This window comes from Panthera uncia, chromosome D2 (genome assembly GCF_023721935.1).
Source record: "Panthera uncia isolate 11264 chromosome D2, Puncia_PCG_1.0, whole genome shotgun sequence".
NCBI classification, from domain to species: domain Eukaryota; kingdom Metazoa; phylum Chordata; class Mammalia; order Carnivora; family Felidae; genus Panthera; species Panthera uncia.
Genome location: NC_064818.1, coordinates 15,935,062 through 15,949,290, shown reverse-complemented (window position 1 = coordinate 15,949,290; position 14,229 = coordinate 15,935,062). Strand labels below are relative to the sequence as shown.

The following is a 14,229-nucleotide window of genomic DNA, read 5'->3' as shown; positions in this document are numbered from 1 at the left end:
ATGGGGTGCGTCTGCGCATGTCCTTGGTAACGCCGGGCCCGTGGGTTAGCCAGGAAAAATGATTCCTTATCTCGGTGTGGGTGTGAAACGGCCTAAAATGTATGGCTAGCATATTATGTATTTGTCACTGAGCCCAACGATGGGCCTGCCTTCTGAGATGCTCATAACACACGGGGTACAGGGCCTGCCACCTGGTTGTTTGTATCAGATGTGCAGGAGAAGAGAGAACCAGGTCAGGGAGAGAAAGAGAGGGGGAGAGAGGGAGAGGGAGAGACAGAGAGAGAACACAAGAGCAAACATAAGACAGTTCTTCTCTCACGAGGCCTCTAACATAGTGCTCAGCATATGCAGCAAACTGGGCAATCAGAGCTGAGCGGCAGATGCTGTAAGACAAGTGTCTGCAGGACAACGGGGCAGAAAGAGACACTCAAATGAAGGATTACACATTTGGTTGTTGCGATTAAGAAGAGGAACCAAGAGATGCTTCCAAGACAAGAGGCTGCTTACTCGGAGTCTCGGGTGACCATTCATGCATTCTTTCAAGTGTTCATTAGGGTTCTGCTCTAGACACCGTGCTAGGTTCAGGAACAGAACAACGAACAACAACAAAAAACCCCCACATCCCCGCTGTACCCCCTGCCCCTGGGGAGCTCACATCGTTGTAGGTCAGTGGTAGCATGGGCCATCACGCAGAGCCCATGGTGAGCATGGTGTGAGTAGATGCGGGGTGGGTCAGAGGGGAGGCATGCGGGGGCCGGGGGCCCGGGGGCCAGGTCCCGAAAGAGGAGTGCCAAGCCAAAGAGCTGGAACTTTCTGCTGGAGGCCATGCAGGGCCACTACTGATTTTAAGGGGGTCACGTCCTCGGACTTAGAGCACTCGGCAGCCGTGTGCAGGGTAGAGCGGCCAAGGGTGCAGGCAGAGAGCGCCCTCTGGACGCAAGTCTTAGGGCAGGAGAGAGGCGAGTGTGGACACCAGGGAAGGACAATCAGCAGGCTGTATGATGGATTCCTGGGAGCGGACAGGGTAAGGACTGCACGATGAGTCCCACTTTCTAGCCTTCCAGTCAGTGATGGTGCCACTGACTGAGGGGAAGGATAGAGGAAGATCGCCAGTTCGCAGGAAATGTGACAAGTTCAAGTTTGGTGACTTTGCTTGTGAATTGCAGAATTCCACAGGCTTCACCTGAGAGCACCAGAAAATAGGAGGGTGTTCTTACTACAGAGGAAATATGAACCCAAACCAGAGGGCGTCGGGTGTTTGGGGAAGCTTGCTCTCAAAGTGTCTAGTCAAAAACATCAGATGCCTTCAGTAGACGAGATGCTCACTATTAACACCTGCACTGTAAGGAGAGGAAAGCAAGGCTCACACTTGTTAAAAAGAAGAGTGTGTGGTGGGGCACCTGCGTGGCTCAGTTGGCTAAGCATCCAACTCTTGATTTCAGCTTAGATCATGATCTCACAGTTCATGGGTATGAACCCCACATCGGGCTCTGCACTGACAGCACGGAGCCTGCTTGGGATTCTGTGTCCCCCTCTCTCTGCTGCTGCTGCTGCCTGGCTCCTGCTGTGTCTCTCTCTCAAAATAAATAAATATGCATTAAAAGAAAAAGTGTATGGAAAGCCAGAACATGGATCTGAGGTTAATGGCTCTGGATCTAATGCTCTTCCATTAAGATCCATCTGGTCTTTACCATGCTGTCCGAGCCCAGGGACTGAAACAGTTGCTAATACCAGCTCCTGGCCCTCCTGTCATGAAACAGCTTCAGGAATGCCAAAGGCGGAGGGTTGGACCAATAAATGACAACTCTAGGCGACCTAACGTGTAACATTCTGAGGGTCCCTGGTCTAGGGCGGGTGGCAGGGGAAGGACAGCCCTGGGCTCAGCATCTGAGCTTTGACAGGTGAGGAATACACTGCCCTCTGGGGTTGGGGAGCTGCGTCTCACACCCACCGTTCCCCCCGCCACCCACTGAGCACGCTGATGTCTGGCTTGACGGGTTCTCTGGGTCCGATGGTCTGGCTGGTGTGCAAATACCCTCCCGGTGTGGAGAACCTGAGTCTTTTCTGGGGCGTTTTTGTCTGACACGTACGTTGTTGGTGTTTGATAGCATATGTTATGCTAATGTCACAAATATGATATCAGGAAAACCGGAATGTGATTCTGGGATGTGTCTTTGCGTGATCCAGTTTTACAAAAGCAACCAGTGCAGGATGGGGGGAAGAGTGCACTTAAGACACAAATTTGTGACTGGAGAGGGAAGTGAAAGGGAGGCTCCCCCCCATCTCTCTCCGAATCGCCCGCCTCCTGTGGCTCACCTGGCCCATGGCAGACCAGCTTTAGGGGTGGCATTAATAGTTTGAAGCTCTCGTCTTCATCAAACAGACAGAATTGCAGGCTCTTCCATTGATGCCTAGTTAGCAAACCAACGGTTTGACACCAGCTGGCTGTAACAGGCATTTTTAATAAAACTTACCTCCGAGTTAAAGTAAAAACGCTGCCTCAGAGATTTTGTGCTGAATCAAACGAAAAACTGACAGGTGGGATCTTTCATGCAAAACTTCTGCTGGGGCTGAAGGAAAATGTCTGATAAGGTTGTTTGCCCACGGGGGTAGGATTAATTGGATTTTCTCTCTTGCCCCCTCACGTCTGGCCCACCGTTATTATGACAGGAGCACAGAAGTTTTAAAAGCTGAATCATAGTTTATATTTTTAACACTTTGAACTTTTGAGACAAAACCGAGGGAAGGAGAGTACATGTCTGCAGTCTCCTGGTATAATTTTTGTTTGTCTGAAAATGGAGGCCAAATACCCAAGCCTGATACAGCCTGTCCAGAGCAAGCTGGCGGGGAAGAGAAACAGCTGAAGACAGGATTTTTCTAGGCTCCCTTCTTTCAAAACCTGAACGAGTGCCTTCTCATGCTACTGCATGTGGCTGGTCTGGTAGGTGGGCTGTTTCACCATTTTCTGGATCTTTCTTGAGTAAGTTGATATACAAATGAATGAGTCTCTGAGGACTTCTCTTTCTGACCCAGTCTGAGGCGGCGGTGTGTAAGGTGGAGGAAAGAGCAGGGGCAGGAAGTGTAGGGATCTTGTGTGAAATCAGAGGAAGCAAGACAGTAATGTCAAGGGACTAGTACTCCCTCAGCGCAATGAGCAATCCCCTCACGGTGATTTTTCTCATCAAACAACACTGGCAAGACTCCCTCTTTATAGCTGACTTGTGGTTAGCCTTCAAAATCCTTGGGTGGGTTCTGTGAGCTTAAGGTTCCAGGTGACATTAGTTGTCAAGGAAAGAACCTTCGTAAAGGAAAGGTGTGTCTGAGTTTTCAAGAAAAGAATACAAACACGAAGACAACCAAAATGTCCTTTTCTTTCTCTTTCTTCTCCAGGCGCTAAATATGGCAGTTGGGTCCGTCCAAGTTTGCGTGTATTATTTCCAGACATGTGTCTTATGGAATACAAATAATATAGATTTCTCAAGTTTTTTTTTTTTTTGGCAATTTATTCCTCTCAGCTAAATTTTGCAAAATGATCTAAAATACCCAGCACTCAGCCCGAGAAGCCAATAAAACAGGATGAAGACTTCGGTCGTGATTTGGAAACAAGCAAAACGGAACAGACCTGTCTGCTTTCGAATACGATTTTATTTTAAATGCAAGTTCTCATTCGACTTTCCCCAGACTCAGACAGCTGGTTCCTTCTTGAAGCAACTCTTGAAGACAGATGGACCAACCGTTTCTTCAAAGTGTTGGCTTCTCCCGTGGCTGCCATTTTCCCCATTTTTCTTAGTACCTCCTTTTCGTCACTTGCCAACCCAAGTTCTCTCTGGCACCGAGGAGATTATCTAGGGTTCACTGTTTCTTTTCCATTTGATGATGGAAAGATGAACATAAGGTGCCAGACTCAGTTATTGCATTCATTGACAGATGGATTTGCTCCATTCATGTAAAGAGTTCTGTAGACTATCTGAGTCCTGGTGCATCTTTAGCTGGATATGTAATCCTTCTCGCCAAGCTTCTCTCTCAAATGTGTCTGTTAGGAGTTATGCCATTAAATCTACAGGATCAGCTAGTTGGGACCTGGCCATTACTCTGGTGTTTCTGTGTGGTAATAGAAATACCTATTGCTATTATTTAAAACATGGGATTATGTGGAAGTAATCTCTCTAGAAATGAACATAATGGAATTTCGTCAGCATTTAAATTAATCATGGATATCAAATCAACGTGAAGGAGTAGGGAAAACAAATCAGGGCTTGACAACTGTCATCTGTTCCATTTTCATTTTGGGATCCGTTATATGTAAAGGTGGACTGCTTCTTCCTCTCTAGTTGGAGTATTTCTTTCATGAATAAGTGACTTACATACATGACCAAATGCTAGACAGCGGTGAAAGTGAGTGGGCTATAGCTATGCATATCAATGTGGACAGATCTCATATACATAATCTCGGCGAGACAAGCAAGTTCCAGAAGAATGCGTATAGTACAATACCAACTATTTATTTGAAAACCTGGAAAACAACATTCTATGTTTTAAGGATACATACATAGCAAGGGAAAGGATAAATCCATGCATGGGAATGATAAACACTTAAAAATCATCACCTCTGGAGCAGGCAGTGTGTACAATGTAATTTGAGGGTCTTTAACAGTTTCGGTAAAATTTCCCTTTATAAACTGGGTGATTGGTCCGTGTGGTGATTTTACAGTCTTCATCCTTTGTATATTGTCAGGATAGGAGAGTATATTGCCAAAAGGAGAGGAACTGTGGCAACGGATGAGGTCTGAGAGTGGACGGGGATGGGTCTAGGAGCACCTAGAGAAAAGCATCTGCAGAGGCTAGGTGTGCCGGTCCTTGGCTCCCAGGCACGTGGGAGGTGGCCATGGATGGGGAAGGCGTGGATGCTCGAACAGGTGAGGCAAGTGGCAGCCAGAGCAGATCCCCAGCGGAAGAAGGAGATGAGAGAAACCCAGAAGTCTCTCTCATGGGGACGTGACGGTCCACACAGAGGCAGCCTTGCCTTGGCCCAGGGAGCCTGGAGAAGAGTGTCCTCCCGACTCCCCCAACTCTACTGGGCTGCTGTGCACCCTGACCCTGGGCGGCTCACTCCAGGGCCTTGAGATTGTTCTCTTCTTCCCTGGTCTGCCTGTGTGATGAGTTGTGGTTTGGAAAACAGAACTCCAGCCAGGACCAGCTTGCTGCAACCCTGTAGCCTTGCATCCTGGTATGGAATCCCCTGGGGAGGCCGGGCAGCCCCATATTTCTGGACATGAGAGCCGTCTTCACCCTGGCTCTCAGAGTCCCAGGGCCGTGTTCCTGGTATCCTGAGTACTCTCCCTGCAGAAGTAGGAACTGTCAGCTGGCAGATTTTGTGGACTTCAGTAAGTAGAGGCCTCCAGGCTCCAGCTGGAAAGCACCTGAGTTGTCTGCAAGGGTTCAGAGTTCTGGATCTGCCCGTGGTGGCTGTTTTGCCTTTCTCAGGCTCTGTGTCCTCATGTGCCAGGTGGGACGGCATGGGTGCCTGGGCAGGACAAGCCATCCTTGTTTGGAGTGTGGGGTACCTGCCATCAAGAGTGGGGCAGAAACCTGGGCAACGCTTGGGAATATTTGTAAGTACAGAGAATCATACCAAATTGAGGGGAAGAAAGAGGCAGATGAGAACCCAAAGCCAGAGAGCAAAACCATTTTGTATGTAGGGTACCATTTGCAAATCGTTGTTTGTGTGGTAAAACGTCACAAGTCCCTGATTGTTAAAGAATGGTAGGCAATGTGTTGGTGCAGGAGTGATGAGTTTTCCTTTTAGGTAGAAAGGTCACCAGTCTCTGAAATCTTAGGGGCACCCTTCCCTGCTTTACAGGTGAGGGTATGGAGGCCCTTCAAGGTGAAGGGCGTGGCTGAGCACACGGGGAGGTGACAGAGCTACAGCACTGAATTTCTAGTGCTCTGCCTGGAGATTCTGTCACCACACACAAACCTGTTTCATTCTGTGTCGTTTTACCTCTTTCGTCCGTCTTTCTTCCCGTCTACTGCCCTTAGTAAGTCTGTAAAGCAAATAGGGGTTATACTAGAAGATGTTACTGGGAGCGCCTTCTGAAAATTACCTCCCTGAAACCATTTTAGAAGAGTGTATTACACATCGTCCATAATTCAGGTTGTGTTCACAAGACTGAAATTGGCTAATGCTAAAGGGAGCTGTGGCTTGTTCCATATTTATTATTCTAGTGCTTTTGGTTTTCGGAACTGTTGTTATGAGAAATTGTTTCTCCTAGACTCCAGAATTTGCTTAGGGACTGCTTTGCTAAAAATTTGATTTCCTCTCATAGAATTTTTAAGGAGTACCATTACGTTGTATGGGTTGCTCTTAACGGTACAGAGCTTTAATACAAACCAGGCATATTTTAACTCTGTACACGGGGTGATAGCTGTACCTCTGATGGCTCTGATCTTGGGCGAGCTGCAACATAGCAAGGGCAAGTTCTTTTTCCACAAAGTCCCTATGAAATTCGGTACAAAGGGTACACAGAATAGGGCATTGTCTATACAGCGTTCATCAGGCACAAATCAGTCCACTTTCACAAAGCAAAAGCCAAGGAGAGAAGAAGCCACATCAATTGTGCTTTTTTTTTTATTTTTTAAACAATAACATGGAGTATGTGGAACTCCTTAAAAATGACACTCTGTACAATTCCACTTTCATGACATAACTAGAATAGTCAAATTCATACAGACAGGAGGTAGAATGGCAGTTCCCAGGGGCTGGAGAGGGGGCAATAAGGAGTTCGTGTTTAATGGGGCAGGATTTCGATTTGGGAAGATGAAAAGTTTGGGGACAGATGGGGGTGATGGTTGCACAACATCGTAAATGTACTTAATGCCACTGAACTGTACACTTGGAAATGGGCAAAATGGTCCATTTTATGCTACACGCTTTACCATAATAAAAAAAAAGTTTAAAAACGACACTATATCCTGGTGATTTCAGACGAATCTCCTATTTACTGATAATTCCACCTGCGAGCACGTTCTCTCTCCACACTGAATGTGTTTTTTATTCTTTTCCTTTGGGTGTTGTGTTCAGCATTCTTAATTTTTTTTAATAGCTGAAGCTATGTCACATTTCCTCCCGTGACAAAGAGAGGGATTAAGTGTGGTGCATTCAGCCCCCACCATCTGTTTGACAGCTCCTCTGAAGCCTTCTGGAAGCTGAAGGGCGGGGACGCTCACATGGCATCTCTCAGCTGCCTTTCCCTGTCCACTGGCTCGGGGAAACCTGTCCTTCCACAGTCTTAAAATAGAGTGCATTAATAGAAAAGTTGAGGTGGGGTCAGGGCAACAGATTTGGGAGGCAACTGCCATGGAAAAGGTAGTTTGTGACTCACGGATCTGGAGGCCATGACATGGCTTGGGGTCCCCCAGGGAGGCTCCAGGGTCAGTCAGGATGCAGAGGGAGAATGGGAAACTGTGAACCTCTGTCTCGTCCATAGAGATTTCACACGTGTAGCGGGCACCCATTTGTGTCAAAATGTTACCGCCTTTGGTTCACATGAACCTCTGTTTTAATTTTTTCAGTTTTTTTAAATGAAGGAAAAATGACAAATACACTAATGTCCCGTATCCTACATTGTGGATGGTCTGTTTTGTTTTGTTTTTGTCCCCCTCTGTGTCTTTGTCATACAGAGTTTTAAATTTTAAATTAGATGACTCTAACTTTTCCTTTATTGTTTGTTCTTCCTATTTCTTTTTTTTATTTTTTAAAAATGTTTATTTATTTTTGAGAGAGAGAGAGACAGAGAGACACAGTGTGAACAAGGAAGGGGCAGAGAGAGAGGAAGACACACAGTCTGAAGCAGGCTCTAGGCTCTGAGATGTCAGCACAGAGCCTGACGAGGGGCTTAAACTCACGAACCGTGAGATCATGACCTGAGCCGAAATCAGACTGAGCCACCCAGGCGCCCCATCCCATTTCTTGTTTAAGAAGTTCTTGCCAGTTTGTGTCAGTATCTTCCCTATTTTCTTCCGATTTGTAAAGTTTTGCTCTATACCTTTACTTTTTTTTAAATATAGTTTTTTATTTACATGTGGGATTTATTGTTGTGTTTGGCATGAAGTAGGGACCTAATCTTGCCTTTTTACGTTTGAATACTCAGTGGATCATGATCTCATTGATGTGTGTGCCGCTTGTGTGTGCCTGCGTCTACTTATAGGTCATTATACTATTCGATTGATCTGTTTGTCCTTCCCTTCACTAACCACACTGTTTAATTGCTATGGCTTTATGATTTATTGTACGTTTTGGTATGTGGTAGGACATAACTCCCTCCACCTCTCGGCCCCCTCCATCTCTGCCCATATAGGACTAATCGTCCTTTGTCTTCAAAGTTGTCATTGTTATTCATGGCCCTTTAGGATCAACTTGTCAGATTTTAATTGGATTGCATTGAACTTGTATATTAAGTGTTTGAGAGGAGGGCCAGATGTATATTATTGACCTTCCCATTCATGAACATTTCACGACTACAATTATAGTGTTCCTTATTTATACAGTTTGGTTGTTGTTATTAAATTTATCCTATGTACAGTTCAGATTTTTTTTTTTTTCTATCACAAATGCTAACTAAAATGAAACAAAACAAAACCAGGGGCATTTGGCTGACTCAGTTAGTAGAGCGTGTGACTCTTTCAGGTCATGAGTTCAAGCCCCACATTGGGTGTGGAGCCTACTTAAAAATTTTTTTTTAAATTAAAAAACAAAAAAACCCCTCTCTCATCAGTTTTTGTTGTTTTACACTGTGTTTCATATGATCTTGTTTCCAGCAACTTTGCTGGAATTGTTTTGGTTTTTTATAGATTCTCTTTGATTTTCTATGGAGGAATCATATCCTTTGTAGGTAATAGCATTTTGTTTCCATTCTTTCTTTCCATTCTTTATTCTTTTCATTGATTCCCTCACTTGTCTTATTTTGTATAGATGCAGTGATACCTAATGTCCTTGTGTTTTATCTGATATTAGAAGGTAGAATTCTAAGGTTAGACTATTACGTATGATGTTTGTAATTATGATAGAGATGCTATTAGATTAAGGCTGTTGAGGTGCCTGGGTGGCTCAGTCGGTTGAGCGTCTGATTCAGGTCATGATCTCCCAGTTCGTGAGTTCAAGCCCTGCGTCAGACTCTGTGCTGACAGCTCAGAGCCTGGAGCCTGCTTTGAATTCTGTGTCTCCCTTTCTCTCTGTCTTTTCCCCACTCATGCTCTGTCTGTCTGTCTCTCTGTCTCTCAAAAAATAAATAAACATTAAAAAAATGATTAAGGGGGCGCCTGGGTGGCTCAGTCGGTTGGGCAGCCGACTTCAGCTCAGGTCATGATCTCGCGGTCCGTGAGTTCAAGCCCCGTGTCGGGCTCTGTGCTGACAGCTCAGAGCCTGGAGCCTGTTTCAGATTCTGTGTCTCCCTCTCTCTGACCCTCCCCCGTTCATGCTCTGTCTCTCTCTGTCTCAAAAATAAACATTAAAAAAAATTTTAAAAAAATGATTAAGGCTATTTTCTTTAATTCCTTTATATATGTATTTCATTTAACATATTGAAATGGTGAATTAAAGCCATAATTAAAATTTTGCTTTATATAAGCAAATTATTAACATATATATTATATAATATGTATATATAATTATAAATATATATTATGTGTAATTTTGCTTTATATATAATCTACACGCAGTGAAATGCACAAATCTGAAGCGTGCGGTTTGATGAGTTTTGAGAAATATATATATCCATATAATTTACACCCTGTAAAGCTATAGAGTCTCCCCCACCCAAAGTATCCTTTGTAGTTAACGCCTCCCAGTCTCTGGTCAGACAAATATCAGTCTCATTTCTGTCACTGTAGGTGAATATTGCCTATTCTGGAAACTCTAGAAAAATGGAATGATACTGTATACATTCTTTTCTGTCTGTCACCTTTTATTCAGCATGTGGTTGACATTCATCCGTGGTGTTGTGGTGTCAGTAGTTTATTTCATTTTTATTACTAAGTAGTATTTCATTATATAAATGCACTACAATTTGTTTATTCCCTTTCCTGCTAATGGACATTGGGGTTATTTCTAGTTTTTGACTAATATGACTTAAGCTTCTATGAATATTCTTGTCATAAGTCTTTCTGTGTTTTCATTTTACTTTGGGTTATTACTGAAAGTGTAATTACTGGGTTGTAGTGTAAGCATGCATTCAACTTTACGAGAAACTTCCAAAATTGTACCATTTTATATCTCTTCGAACACTGTTGTAGAGTGTCCTATATCATTATCAACATTAAATGTTGTCTGTCCTGTTTGTTTTAGCCATTTTAGTGGCTATGTACTGGTAACTAATGGTTAAGGATTTTTTTCATGTGTGTATTAACCATTCACATATTTTTTTTTAAAAACTTTTTTTAATGTTTATTCATTTTTGAGAGAAAGACAAAGAGCATGAGCAGGTGAGGGGCAGAGAGAGAGAGGGAGACACAGAATCCTGAGCAGGCTCTAGGCTCTGAGCCGACAGCACAGAGCCCGACGTGGGGCTCAAACCCACAGACCGTGAAGATCATGATCTCGGCTGAAGTCAGATGCGTAACCGACTGAGCCACCCAGGTGCCCCATCCATTCACATATTTTTCTTTGTGAAGTTCCTGTTCAAATATTTTGGCCAGTTTGTTGTTGGGTTCTCTTGCAGCTATTAAGTTGTAGAGGACCTATTAAGTATTCTGCAGTCAAGTCTTTTGCCAGGTATATTTACTACGGATATTTTCTCCTATTTGGAGAGCTTTCTTGTTCATTGCTTTTTTTAAAAAAAATCTGTATTTTCATAATTTCTCCGGTTTATTTTGAAAACAATCTTTTCTGACATGTATCTATGTGAGTTTTAGATTAATTATCTCACAGTGCACAGAAATGACCTATATTTGCCTGTAAATTAAGCACTGATGAATGCTCATTAACATATCAATATTTAAGTATTCCAACATAAAAGAGCTTTTTCTAACTTTGTAATTACTTTCTTCCCTCCTAAGCTAATTTATTTTTGACATTTGGTTTACACATGCACATAAGAAAATGACACGTTTTGCACACTGACCGTGAGATAAACCAGCATATAAGTGTCTTTCTGGATCAGATTAAATTTCCAGGGACAAAGTGGTTCAAATGGGAGCAAATAAGCCTACTTCCTTATAAAATAAACTAAATAAACAAAACCTAGGAAGTATTAAAGGTGCTTAAGATTAATTCCACAAATATTTTTCTGTTTTCTTTAAAAATTTTTTTAATGTTTATTTTTGAGAGAGAGAGAAACAGAGTGTGAGCGGGGGAGGGGTAGAGACGGAGAGGGAGACATAGAATCTGAAGCAGGCCCCAGGCTCTGAGCTGTTAGCACAGAGCCTGACATGGGGCCCGAACTCCCTAAACACGAGATTGTGACCTCAGCCAAAGTCTGACGTTTAACTGACTGAGCCACCCAGGCGCCCTCCTTTTCTTTTAAGTACGCAAGTGTGTATGATGAGCGTGTGTAAATTAACACTTTTCATCTAGGTTGTGCGCTCCTGTGGATGGTGAAGGGCTCTGGTATAAGGAGGCACTGTGGGAGAACAGGGGGTTTTCATCCTCATCAAGCCGTCCACACTTAGGGAAGAGGTAGGGCAGATGACTTACAAGCCTCAGTGGGCTCGGATTTTGATCTGGGTCTGAAAGTAATGCTTATTTCATCCTGTTCTATTTTGTTTGTTCCATAATTTTTATAACTGGAGGAAAGTGGTAGGTTCAACTAACCTAAGGACACTTTACCCCATAAACCACGTGAATCAAAACTCTTCATTCATTCTTCTGCCAAACACAACAATTGATTTTCGTCTATAATTATTTTTTAAGTTAAGAAGGAGCAAGTCAACCAAAGAAACAGCAGTGGCCTCGAGCTATGGAATGTTACCGCACTTTGACACATTGACTGAGAGATGCCGAGGCTGTGGGGACTAGCCCCGCTGGCTGCAGCCAGGAATGGATGCAGTGTCTTTGAACCTCCTCTAAGCAGGCCCTGCAGCACCTTCCACGCTGCTGGGAGATATCCTGAAGCCGGAGTCACTCCCATAATAGGGATCTCCAATAATAAGTTGCTTTCTTGGATAATAGCTCCCAAGTGGTTCAATTTTAGCTTTGCAGGTTTTAGTTTGTTTACTTTTTCTAGTCAAATCTCTCAGATTGCTTTCATCCGTACATAGTGTATAATCTAATGTGGCAAAGTCTTCTTGGTAACCCACCTGGACAATGTGATTCGTGGGAGTACCATGCTCCTTCATGCAATTCTGCCCTTGATAATCGGGAGGGTTTTCTGTTTCATGCGTGGATGTTGTTGCGCTGTCTACCCTCCAATTATTTTAAATGTTTTGATCAGTTACAAGTTTTCTCAAAACTGCTCTTGTGATGAGTGATTGACAGATGTTACCCAGACACAGGAACAGCACTGACTTGGGCACCTGCTCAGCCATCTTCCCTTGCACACAGAGGCACCCGCTGACTGCATCAGGAATTTTCTCCTGCTCATTTTCATAATGTGTCTTTTGATGAGTTAAAGTTTCTAATTTTGATGAAGTCCATTTCATCTGTTTTCTTCCTTTATTATGTTAATGTGGTTAATTACACTGATGATTTTCAAATGTTTAAATAACACTTTTTTCCTGCCTAAACCATAGTTGATCATGAAATATTATACTTTTTACAAATTGCTGGATGTGGTTTGCTTACTATTTGACTACATTAATAATGAGTGTTAGATCAGTGTTATGCTGCCCTCATAAAATTATTTGAGATGCATTCCTTTCTCCTGAAATTTTCTGAAAGTATGTGTGAAAGTGGTATTTTTTTCTTCCTTAAATGTTTGATAATATTTAAGAGTAAAGTCACTTGACTTTGGAGTTCTTGAAAGAATGCTTTAAATTATAAATTCACTTTCTTTAATAGATATATGTGTATATATAATTTTGATAATTTGCACCTTTGAGGAACTTTTCTATTTCATCTAAACTGTTGAATTTGTTGGCATAAAAAGATGTTCATAATATATCCTTATTATTCTTTTAATATCTCTAGGATCTATAGTAATGTGTCTACTCTTTTTTTTTTCTTGATGGCATACCTGGTAACTTGTGTTTGCTTTAATTTATGCTCTATCAGTCTAGAGTTTTAACAGTTTTACTGATCTTATAAAAAACCAATTTTTGGGGGGCGCCCGGGTGGCTCAGTTGGTTAAGCGTCTGACTTCGGCTCAGGTCATGATCTCGCAGTTGGTGAGTTCGAGCCCTGCATCGGGCTCTATGCTGACAGCTCAGAGCCTGAAGCCTGCTTCAGATTTTGTGTCTCCCTCTCTCTCTGCCCCTCCCCTGCTCATGCTCTGTCTCTCTCTGTGTCTCAATAATAAATAAACATTAAAAAAATAAAAAAAAACAATTTTTTGCTTTTATTAATTTTCTCTACTGTTTCTCCATTTTATATCTCATTGATTTCCATTCCTAGCTTTATTATTCCTTATTTCTAGTTACTTTGGGTTTTATTTGCCCTTCTTTTTTACCTTCATAAGGTTGACACGTACATCAATGGTTTTAAATCTTCTATTCTAAAACTATAAATTTCCCTCTAAGCATGACTTCAGTCAGGCCCGCAAATTTATTAAGTCTTCATTATCATTCAAATTTCTAATTTTCCTTGTAATTTATTCTTGCTCTGTGAGTTACTTGGACATAGATTGCTTACTTTCCAAGTGTTTGAGTATTTCCCAGATATCTTTATGTTACTGCTTTCTAATTTAATTTTGTTGTGTTTCAAAAACATTCCTGGTATGATTTAATCTTCTTTGAAATTTTTGAGTCTTACTTTATGGACCAACCTATAGTTTATCTATAGTTCTATGTGCACATGAGAAGAATGTAAATTTTGCAATTATTGGGTATAGTGTTCTATAAATGTTGATTAAGTGACTCTGGTTGATAGTGTTCAAATCATTATCCTTACTGATTTAATGTCTACTTGACCTATCAGTTATTGAGAGAAGTTTGTTGGAATCTCTAACGAGTATGTTGGCTTTGTCTGTTTCTCTTCTCAGTTCTATCAAATTATATATTTCAGTGCTTCATTGTTTAAGTACTTTGATACTTCAAGTATTTTCATCCTCTATCAGAAGCATATACATTTAGGATTGTTTA

At 42.4% G+C, this 14,229-nt stretch overlaps 1 protein-coding gene and 1 pseudogene across 1 annotated transcript in view; one reads left to right on the top strand and one right to left on the bottom strand.

Annotated features, from left to right (window-relative positions):
* Positions 1-14,229, top strand: part of DISC1 (DISC1 scaffold protein) — a 329,162-nt gene that overhangs the window by 210,512 nt on the left and 104,421 nt on the right. The window lies entirely within an intron of this gene.
* Positions 11,253-13,332, bottom strand: LOC125932612 (low molecular weight phosphotyrosine protein phosphatase-like; annotated as a pseudogene).